This window comes from Myotis nattereri, assembly GCF_964212035.1.
Source record: "Myotis nattereri genome assembly, chromosome: 3".
NCBI classification, from domain to species: domain Eukaryota; kingdom Metazoa; phylum Chordata; class Mammalia; order Chiroptera; family Vespertilionidae; genus Myotis; species Myotis nattereri.
Window position 1 is genome coordinate 22,209,891 of NC_138077.1, and position 11,004 is coordinate 22,220,894.

General features: G+C 47.0%; 1 pseudogene across 1 annotated transcript; it reads right to left on the reverse strand.

Moving 5' to 3' along the window:
• Positions 1-6,534: 6,534 nt before the first annotated feature.
• On the reverse strand, positions 6,535-7,280 carry LOC308517049 (TCF3 fusion partner-like; annotated as a pseudogene). The gene has a single exon. The product of its transcript is annotated as a TCF3 fusion partner-like (transcript).
• Positions 7,281-11,004: the final 3,724 nt, after the last annotated feature.

The window sequence follows — 11,004 nt, forward strand, 5'->3', positions numbered from 1 at the left end:
GAGATATCAACACCTTGTTGCTGTGGGCCAGAGAAGCAACAAAACCACAGGGAGAAGCCTACAGAGAGAACACCTCTCTCCCTTACCCAACATCTGGAGGAACTTTGCCATTTTCTTTCTCCTCTTCCCACCTCTTAAGTTAGAGCAGTGGTTCTCAACCTTCCTAATGCCGCAACCCTTTAATACAGCTCCTCATGTTGTGGTGACCCCCAACCATAACATTATTTTCGTTGCTACTTCATAACTGTAATTTTGCTACTGTTATGAATCATAATGTAAATATCTGATATGCAGGATGTATTCATTGTTACAAATTGAACATAATTAAAGCGTAGCGATTAATCACAAAAACAATATGTAATTATATATGTGTTTTCCGATGGTCTTAGGCGACCCCTGTGAAAGGGTCGTTTGACCCCCAAAGCGGTTGCAACCCACAGGTTGAGAACCACTGAGTTAGAGGAAGAAGACCAGAGAGGGGAAGGTGTGACCCCCATCTTCCTAACAATAGCTTCTTCTGAGAGAGGGGGCAGGGAAAAGAACTCTGCATAAGATAAGAAATTGAAGACTTGAAACAAGCAGGTCTGAGTTTTAAACACATCACAGAGACTCTTCCAATAAGTAAAAGTAGCCCCAAACTGGAGAAACTGGCCAAAGGATGTTAGGGAAGCCTGTTCTTCAGCTGACCAGGAGGCTCCACCTGGTAGAGTGGGGCATTTGTCAGAGAGAATAAAATCTTGTCATGTTTATAACCCAATGAGACTAGACTGCTCAATAAACTAGTGAAACTCGATACATTAGTGGTCATAATGAGAACTGCCAAGGTGCTCCCCAAGTGGGGAACTAATTTATATTCCCCCCCAACAGGGAATAAGAGCTCCGTTGCCAATCTGAAGGGTGTGCTGTGATAGCTATGTTGTTTCTAGCTGTTTATGTCTTCCTTTCACTCCTAAAAATCTTCAATTTTGAGCAAAAAAAAAAAAAGTAAATCACTAATTTTGACCAAAAGCCAAGAAAATTGTCAAAAGAGTCATCTCTATGTAAATGGGTCCATGTTCATGTTCACAAAGAGAAATCAGCTAGCCCCCGAATATTAACAATGAAGTCGCCAAGAAAGCTTAGTTTGCTCTTTTCCAGGCATCAGAACCCTGGCTTCCCCTGGGCCCCTAAAAGCCCTCCCTCCCTGCCTGCCTGCCTCCCTCCTCTCGGTGTGGTCAGGGGCATCTGTGATATGAGCCTGGGGCCTGGGAGGCCCAAGGTTCGGGAAATCAGACCAAGCTCTACCTCTGGCCTTTTGTTCAGAACCTTCTTACTCAGGTCTCCTGCTCTCAATTTTCCATCCCTTTGCCTCACCCCCTTCTGAGTGTCAGGCCAGTGCTTAGCTTCTTTAGATGGACAGCTCAGCCTGGTTTTCACCTTCAGATTTGCCTCCATGGGGATGGCTCAGAGATGCAGCCCAGGAGGCAGGGTCTGTGTCCAGGTCTTCCCTTCCATCCCCAAACCCCACAGTCCAGCCTCCTGGGATCCTGTGTCTGGCAATAGGGGACGGGGTGGGGGGAAGATGCCCGAGTCCACCAGAAGGGAGTTTGAGCACACTCTGTGCGCAACCCCCCTGTGGTTTATTATTAATTTAAGGGATAGACTTGCAGGCTAATTGTTCTCCTGCCGCCTTTGGCTGACAGAGTGTATAAAAGGAATGGCCCTTGAAGGTAAAGGAGCTTTACGGTTGGATTTAAGGAATAATGCATCTCTCACAGACCTGCAGGAACTGCAGTTTGATGGAAATTACCTTCAAACCTTGTGTTGTGAACTGCAGTTTACTGGAGAAAAAAAAATCCCGTAAGATATAGAAATAGTATCTGAGACAAGCTGGCAGGGTGCTTGGGCTCGTTATGATGCGTACAGAATTCCGTGACAGTGACGGATAACACCGGGAACATCTGAGCGGGGCCTTTTGTTTATCTTCACTTGCCTTTGCATTTATGTCATGTCTTTCACTTGCGGATGATATTTCGCCGTGGAAAGTTGAAATAATTTTTAACTCAAGAAAGAGGTTTTCTGTTCTGTTTTGTTTTTTTTTCATGAACTTGTTTCTTGTGTTCCCCTCCCCCACTCCTCCTTTCGTCCTCCACTCCTCCCTTCATCCCCCCCCCCCCCCCCCCCCCCCCCCCGGTTGCCTCCCTTCCTTCCAGCTGGGGGATGTGAGTCCTGGGTACCAGATGCAAAATGATGAAGCCAGTGCAGTTCCCCAAATTAAACTTGTTATCGATTAGCACTTCCTAAATCAAACAGAATTGCTGATCACTATTGCAGGGCAATGTTTGGGATCCGATTGCTGATAGAGTGTTTGAGCCTGGGCAGGCAGAGGGGGGGGGGGGCTTTGAGGTGTCCCCCCACCTAATCACTGCTGTTGCCTGCAAGAAAGAAGAATAGCAACTTTCATCGCCAATTCCTGTTTCTTAAGCGCCGACTGGGTGTGTGGCAACATGCAGTCACAGAGGGGATTTTGACAATTAGCAGGGGCTGCTGTCTTTGCCCTCCTGAGCTGTGATAATTAATGCCTTAGGACATTTTTATGGGTTGGTATGTGCCTGGCACATGACACACAGTACTGAGAGTGTCAATTACACATGACCCTTTTAAAAGGAAGGGGGGTACAACAAAGAGGCCATTTTGTCCATTGGTTTGTAGATACTCCAGCAGGTGATTTGAAATATTAGTGAAATAAAATTAGAGGAGAGGGTCTGTTTGCAAATCAGCCACTACCCAGTCATCTGTCCAAAGGCATGAGGACCAACCTCCCTCTTGGGTCACCTCCCTCCAGTTTCTGCTCTTGCTGATGTATTGACATAAGTCCGTGATCTCCACATGTACACACATGTATCTTATCATCTTCTCATTCCACCGGAGGAGCTTCAAGTTAAAAAAAAAATTTTAAATAGACTTCACTGTTTAGAGCAGTTTTAGGTTTACAGCAAAATCAAGTGGAAGGTACAGAGATTTCCCATATGCCCCTGTCCCCACATGTGCACAATCTCCCCTAATAATGGCATCCTGCACACGAGTGGTAAATTTATTACAAAGGATGAACCCGCATTGACACATCACAATCACCCATCCAAAGCCTATGGGTTTGGACAATTGTATAGTGACATATATCCATCATTATTATATCATATAGAATATTTTCATTGCCCTAAAAATTGTGCTCCACTTATTCATCTCCTCTCACCCGCCCCCCTCCCCCACCCTCATCACCAATCCCTGGCAACCACAGACCTTTTTACTGTTTCCATAGTTTTTACCTTTTCCAGCATGTCATATAGTTGAACCATGAAGTATGCGGTTTTTTCAAATTGGCTTCTTTCACTTATTTGTATACATTTGAGTTTCCTTTATGTCTTTTTGTGGCTTGATAGCTCATTTCTTTTTAGTGCTGAATAATACTCCATCGTCTGGATGTACCACAGTTTATCTACTCACCTACTGAAGGACATCTTAATTGTTTTCAGGTTTTGACAATTATGAATAAAGCTTCTATAAACATGTGCACATGTTTTTGTGTGGACTTAAGTTTTCAGCTCCTTTGGGTAAATCCTAAGACTCGTGATAGCTGGATTAAATGGTAAAAGTATGCTTACCATATATGGTAAGAGTTTGTAAGAAACTGACAGTCTTCCAAAGTGGACACACTATTGTGCATTCCCACCAGCAATGAATGAGAGTTCTTGTTGCCCCAGATGCTTATCAGTATTTGCTATTGTCAGTGTTTTGGATTTTGGCCATTTTAATGGTTGTCTAGTGGTTTCTAATTGTTGTCTTATTTTGTAATTTCCTTATGACACATCATGTTGGGCATCTATTCATATGATTATTTGTCATCTGTATCTCTTCTTTGGCAAGATGTCTGTTAAAGCCTTTTTGCCATTTTTATCAGTAATGTTCGTTTTCTGATTTTAAGATTTAGGAGTTATTTGTGTGTTTTAGAGAAAAGTCCTTTATCAGCTATGTTTTTTGTAAGCCTTTTCTCCCGGTCTGTGGTTTGTCTTCTCATTCTTTTGACAGAGTCTTTTAAAAGACAGAGAAAAAGGTTTTAATTTTAATGAAGTCCAGATTATCAATATTTTCTTTCATGGATCATGCCTTTGATGTTGTATCTAAAAAGTTATCTCCATACTAAGGTCGTCTAGGTTTTGTCTTATATTAACTTCTAGAAGTTTTATTGTTTTATAATTTACATTTAGGTCTACGATCCATTTTGAGTTAGTTTTTATGAAGGGTATAAGTCTCAATTCATTTTTTAAATGTGGATATCCAGTTGTTTCAGAACTATTTGTTGAAAAGACAACCCCTGCTCCATTATGTTGCCTTTGATCCTTTGTCTATATATGGGTTCTGTATTGTGTTCCATTGATGTATTTTTTTGTTCTTTCAGCAATCTCACTCTATCTTGATTATTGTAGCTTTATAGTAATTCTTGAAATCAATATCATCAATCCATGGACTGTGTGTTGGAAATTCTGGGTCTTTTGCATCTCCATATAAACTTTAGAATGGGTTTGTGGACGTCTACAAACTTAGATGTTGCATTGGATCTGTAGATCAGTTAGGAAGCACTGACATCTCGACAGTATTAAGTATTTCTATCGATGATCGTGGAATATCTCTCTATTTATTTAGTTCTTTGATTTTTTTAAAATAAGAATTTTGTAGTTTTCCTCACATAGTTCTTGTACATATTTTTAAATATTTATATATAAGTACTTTATATTTTGGGGTGCAAATATAAATTGTATTGTGTTTAAATGTCAAATATTCATTTGTTTATTAACTGGTATGGGGCAACTTTTATTTTAAGATAATTTCAAATTGAAAGAAAAGTTACTAGAGTAATATAAAGAAATCCTATATACCCTTTTCATATCTTCACCAATTATTAACATTTTGCCCTGTTTTATTATTCTCCTCCCTTTACACATACATATACACACTCATGCACACATACACACAAATAGATTTGTTTCTCTTAACTATTTGAGGGTAAGTTGTATACACCAAACCCCCTTGTAGGTAAGTACTTCAATGTGCATTACATAAAAAGAAAAATATTCTTTTATATAATCATAGCATGATTATTAAACTCAGGATATTTAACATTGATAAAATACTATTATATAAACTTAGCCCATACTCAAATGTTATTAATTGTTCCAATAATGCACTTTATAGTACTTCTCCAGCCCAAGATCAATCATTCAGTACATTTAGTTTTCATGTCTCTTTAGTCTCCCTTAATCTAAAACAGTCTAGTTTTTTAATGTTTTTTTCTTTTTTTGGCATTGGCATTTTTGAAGACTAAAGGTCATTCGTTTTGTATATTATGCCTCAATTTAGGTTTGTCTGATGTTCCTTCATCACTAGATTCAGGTTATACATTTTGGGCAGGAATTCTACATGAGCAGAATTATGCCCAAGTGAGGGCATCATAGCAGAAGGCATCTGACGCCAGTTTGTCATGTTTTTACAATGAATCTAAGGCAAGTTTTCAAAAGTTTGCAAACTCATCTTTTTTTTTTTAAGGCTGTCAGTATAGCTGGCTAGTGGGCAGTGTTAAAGACCTTGAGTCCCAGCTCTAAGGATTAAAGAGCAATTAGCAATATGTGATGTTGGATCTGACACTTGAGATTGACCCAAAATGCCAAAAAGTGATCTTTGCTCCGAACAACAGCATAAATCCAATAGCTCACAAATCAGCATTGAGCATGACTAATGGTCCTAAACACGAGTAACGCCTGAGCAGAGAACACATGCTGTCACTTTCCCCCTCTCTCTCTGCATCCACATGCATTGAGCATTATTATTATTGTTACTAGAGGCCCGGTGCACAAAAATTTGTGCACTCAGGTGGGTCCCTCAGCCCGACCTGTGCCCTCTCGCAGTCTGGGGCCCCTTGGGGGCCCCTTCCCCTGGCTGCTGGCATCAGTTTGCCTCCGGCGCCCGGAACCCAGGCCTTCGCTCTTCGCCGGGAGGGGCCTGTGCAGTGGGCGAGGGGCTTAGCTCTTTTAAAAATACTTCTGAATGTTTGGTAAATAACCTTGTAGGAATCGACTTTCTGAAACATGCTGGTTGTTAAGGGCCGATTTGGGTAATCAACAAAATGTATGTTAAAATCTTAATCCCCCGAAACCTCAGAATGTATCTGTATGTGGAGATAAGATCTTTAAAGAGGGGATTACATTAAATTGAGGCAGTTCCAGTGGGACTCTTAGCCCATCTCACTGAAGTCCTTATAAGAAGAGGAATGTTGGGGTCCAGCCCCAGCAGGTCCAGAGGTTGCCAAAGGTGTGGACGGAGTTAGCGAAGAAGGAATGACAAAGAGGCAGCATTCAGGTGATCATCGTAGCCAGGTTCTCTTTTTATTGTCCTGTTACATCTATATTTATACTATTTGATCCTATAAGCATGCCTCTATAAGCTTTTTTTTTTTTTTTTTTTTTTTTTGCGAGGAGAGCATGGGGTCCGTTTATTGGGGGGTCAGTCAAAGGGGGAGCTGGCTAGGGTGGGGTAGGGCAGCAGCTTGTCTGGCTCCCGAGAAACCCAACTTGAGTCCAGAGCCTCGACCACTTTGAAGCCAAAGTCTTCCTCCACCTTTATCTGTATGGGGGCCAGATCCGGAGTCAGCGGGACTCCCACCCGGCGCCCTTCCCGTGGCAGTTGCCGCCTCTTCCAACCACTGGGCCCCTCACCAGGAGCCGGGCTGCTGGCTTCTGCGGGCGCTGGTGTCCTCCTGGGCGGGGACAGCCCCTCTTTCTCCGGCGGCTCGTTCTCAGCGTTGCCTGGGGTGGGGCGTCTGTGCCCTGGCTGCCCTCGTCCTCCAGTAAGATGGTGAACTGGCTGGCCCAGTAGTCGTCGCCGTAGGAGTCCAGCACCTTCATGAGGAACCTCCGCTCCTGCTGGAGTCTCCGTGTTATCCTCTGTATCTAATGGAGCCTGTTCAGGACCCGCTCGATCTCCCTGCAGCGCCGACCCAGCACCTGGTACTTCCTGCGATTGAGTTCCCCTTGGCACCGGGGCCACTGGCCTTGGGCTGCCTCCTCCTCTTCGTCTCGCTCCTGGAGGCTGGACAGACCCCCAGACATGAACTCCACTTCGGTCTCAAGCTCGATCCCCAGGATGTGACCACGGAACAGCGGAGGCAGCGCCAGCTCCAAGCAGGGAGGTGCTGAGAACTCCTCAAAGCCCACAGCTGCCATGGACTCCTCTCTCTGCTCCAGCTCCATTTCTCCCTGCCTCCCGGCAGAACTTCCAACCTTGCAAGCCTCTTAAAGTGCAAAATGACTCGCCGAATCTGATTTCAGGGCCAGGCACACAGGCCCCAGCCGCTAAGCCTCCTGGGAGTTGTAGTTCTCTATTTCCCGCTCGCTTTCCTCGCCCCACCTCCACCCGAGTCCCAGCTAAAAGGCCCTGCTTGCTGGTCTAAGGCCGCTGGCCAGGCATCTGAGTCACCTCCATCTTTATTCCTGTCCCGACACCACGCAGTCTGACCACGGAGACTCTCCTCTTGGGAGGCCCCTGGGTCTCCTTCTGGGGCTGGGGATGTGCCACTGCCCGGGCACCGGATTGCGTGCCCCAGCAGCAGCACAGCCCCAGCCCCTGGGTCTCCTTCTGGGGCCTGGCTGTGTCACACCCTGACCGCCTCCCCAGGCAGGGATGCAGCCTGGCCTCTGGCCCCGCCTCTGGGTGTTCTCTGATCACTGGTGATCCGTGATCTGAGAAGCCGGCGGGGCAGGGAAGAGGCGGACATCCCCTCTTCCCTGCCCCACCCGGCTTCTCCGATTACTGGCCCAGGGCCAGCAAAGGTGGCCCACCTTCTCCGGTCACAATGGTGGCCCAGTTCTCCGGCTCTTGGCTGCCACCTGGGTTCTGACACCAGCAGGCGGCTTCTTCCGTCCTTCCCTTTTCTCCTCCCATCATTGTGCCTACGTATGCAAATTAACCGCCATCTTTGTTGGCAGTTAACCGCCATCTTGGCTGGTGATTAATTTGCATATCTCACTGATTAGCCCATGGGAAGGGTAGCGGATGTACAGCTAATTACCGTGTTTCTTTTTTATTAGATAGGACTAGAGGCCCGGTGCACAAAAATTTGTGAACTTGGGGGGAAGGGGGGATCCCTCAGCCTGGCCTGTGCCCTCTCACAGTCTGGGACCCCTCGGGAGATAACGACCTGCTGGCTTAGGCCTGCTCCCAGGTGGCAGAGGGCAGGCCCAATCCCTAGGTGCAGCCCCTAGTCGGGCTCAGAGCAGGGCTGATTGGGGAGTTGGGGTGCCGCCACCTGTCATGCACAGAGCAGGGTGGATCGGGAGGTTGCGATGCCACCCTCAGTCACACTCAGGGTAGGGCCGATTGGGGGGTTGGGGCACCGCCCCCTGTCACACTCAAGACAGGGTCGATGGGGAGGTTGCGGTGCCACCCCCTGTCACGCACAGAGCAGGGCCCATCAGGGGGGTTGGGGCTGCTTACCAGTCACGCACAGACCAGGGTCAATCAGGGGGTTGGGGAGCTCCCCCCTGTCACTCAGAGAGTAGGGCCGATAGGGGAGTTGGGGCACCGCCCCCTGTCACATACAGAGCAGGGTGGATCAGAGGGTTGGGGCGCCGCACTCTATTACCCACAGAGCAGGGCTGATCAGGGGGTTGGGGCGCCGCCACTCTCACACTCAGGGCAGGGCCCATGGGGTCGGTGGGCTGGGGCGCCGCACCCTGCACACACAGAGCTGCAGGGCAATCAGGGGGTTGGGGAGCTCCCCCCTATCAGGCACAGAGCAGGGCTGATCAGGGGGTTGGGGCGCCTTCCCCTGTCAGGAACAGAGCAGGGCCGATAGGGAGGTTGTGGCCCCACCCCCTGTCACACACAGAGCAGCAGGGCGATCAGGGGGTTTGGGCGCTGCCCCCTGTCACGCTGATCCCGGTGCCGGGAGGCATATTACCCTTTTACTATATAGAATAGAGGCCTGGTGAATGGGTGGGGGCAGGCTGGTTTGCTCTGAAGGGTGTCCTGGATCAGGGTGGGGGTCCCCACTGGGGTGCCTGGCCAGCCTGGATGAGGGGATGATGGCTGTTTGCAGCTGGTCACACACCCTTCAGGGTCGGGGTCCCCACTGGGGTGCCTGGCCAGTCTGGGTGAGGGGCTGAGGGCTGTTTTCAGGCTGGGACTGAAGCTCCCAACTGCTCCTTTTATTCTTTTTTTTTTTTTTTTTTTTTTTTTTATTCTAGGCCAGCTTTAGCTCTGGCTCCAGCTCTGAGGCTTCAGCTGCTGAAAGCAGGTATCTGGTTTGTTTGGGTTCTATAATCGAAACAATGTGTAACTAAGGCTCTGAGATCCCGGCCGGCTGAAAGCTGGTTTCTGGGGTTTTGCTTAGCTTCTATATTTGTTACAATGTTTCTTAAACTGCAAGCTCAGAGGCCGGCAAGGCAGGCGGGGAACGTTGCACTCCTCCGTCACTGAAGCAAGCAAGCCTCATGTTCAGTTTAAGCTGCCTGGCCGCCGGCCACCATCTTGGCTGGCAGTTAATTTGCATATCGCTCTGATTAGCCAATGGGAAGGGTAGCGGTCGTATGCTAATTACCATGTTTCTCTTTTATTAGATAGGATTATTATTATTAAACGTGAGCTTCAGCTTCTTCATCTTTAAATATCTTTGTAAAAATATATTTTTATTGATTTCAGAGAGGAAGGGATAGGGAGAGATAGAAACATCAATGGTGAGAAAGAATCATTGATTGGCTGCCTCCTGCATGCCCCCTACTAGGGATTGAGCCTGCAACCTGGGCATGTGCTCTTGACCGGAATCGAACCCAGGACCCTGCAGTCTGCAGGCCGACACTCTATCCACTGAGCCAAACCAGCTAAGGCAGCTTCTTGATCTTTAAAATAAAGGGGTTAGACTTGATGACCCCTAAAGTTCTCCCAGTGTCCATGTTCTCATTAATACAGGCAAAACATCTGGGATTTGTAAAATATAGAGCATGGGATTTGGGAAATAGAAATATATGCTTACAAGAATGAAATGATAGGAAAGAACTTCCCCTCAATGTTTAGTAGCCAGAAAGGGAGGGGACCCAATCAAAGATTGTCTTGACACTATTCAGAACTGTTCTTTCTTGGTCACCAGGATATCTTACAGGAGATTAACCTTAGGCTTAGTAGGGAATGGACATTCTCATTTTATGAAATACCAGGGGCCCAGTGCACAAATTCGTGCACCTTGAAAGGAACTGTGGGCTGTGAGGCTGCAGTGGGCACAGGAGTGGGTCTCAGCCCATCCTCCCCTCCCCCGCCTGGCCCCTCCACCACTGCCCCCAGTCTCCTGTCTGCTGACAGCCCCGCTCCCACCACTGCCACTCCCGTGCTGATAGCACCGGTCCTGCTCGCACCAGCTGATGGCACAGAGTGGTCGGGGCCAGCACCAGGTGCTGGCAGCAAGTACAAACAGGGCCAGCACCAGCAGCAGGTGCAAGCACCTGGCGGGACCTTGGTGCACAGGAGGAAAGAATTTTCAGTATCCACCAGAGGCTCAACCTGATGATAAAGACTGGTGATCTGCCTTGGTCTGGTGCCTCTGCTCACCTGCTCCACCATCCTGCCACAGCCAATGCCTGCCATGTTCCACGCTCTGACACCTGCTGCCAACACCCGCCATGTTCTGTGTGCACCCCCTGGTGGTCAGCGCATGTCATAGCGACCGGTTGTTCGGTTGTTCCATCATTCTGTCTATTTGCATATTAGGATTTTACTAGTATATATATATATATAGATTATAAGTAGCTACTTCAAGAACACAAGAAGAAGAAAATGAAGAAAATTATAGAGCAAACAACTGGAGCTCTGACTTTATAACATTATTAAGGCTTTTCTCCTTGTTGCAAATTGCAAAGGAACCTAATTTGGTGATTTCTCAACACATATACACAGACAAATATTATTATATTTTTATTTTATTTC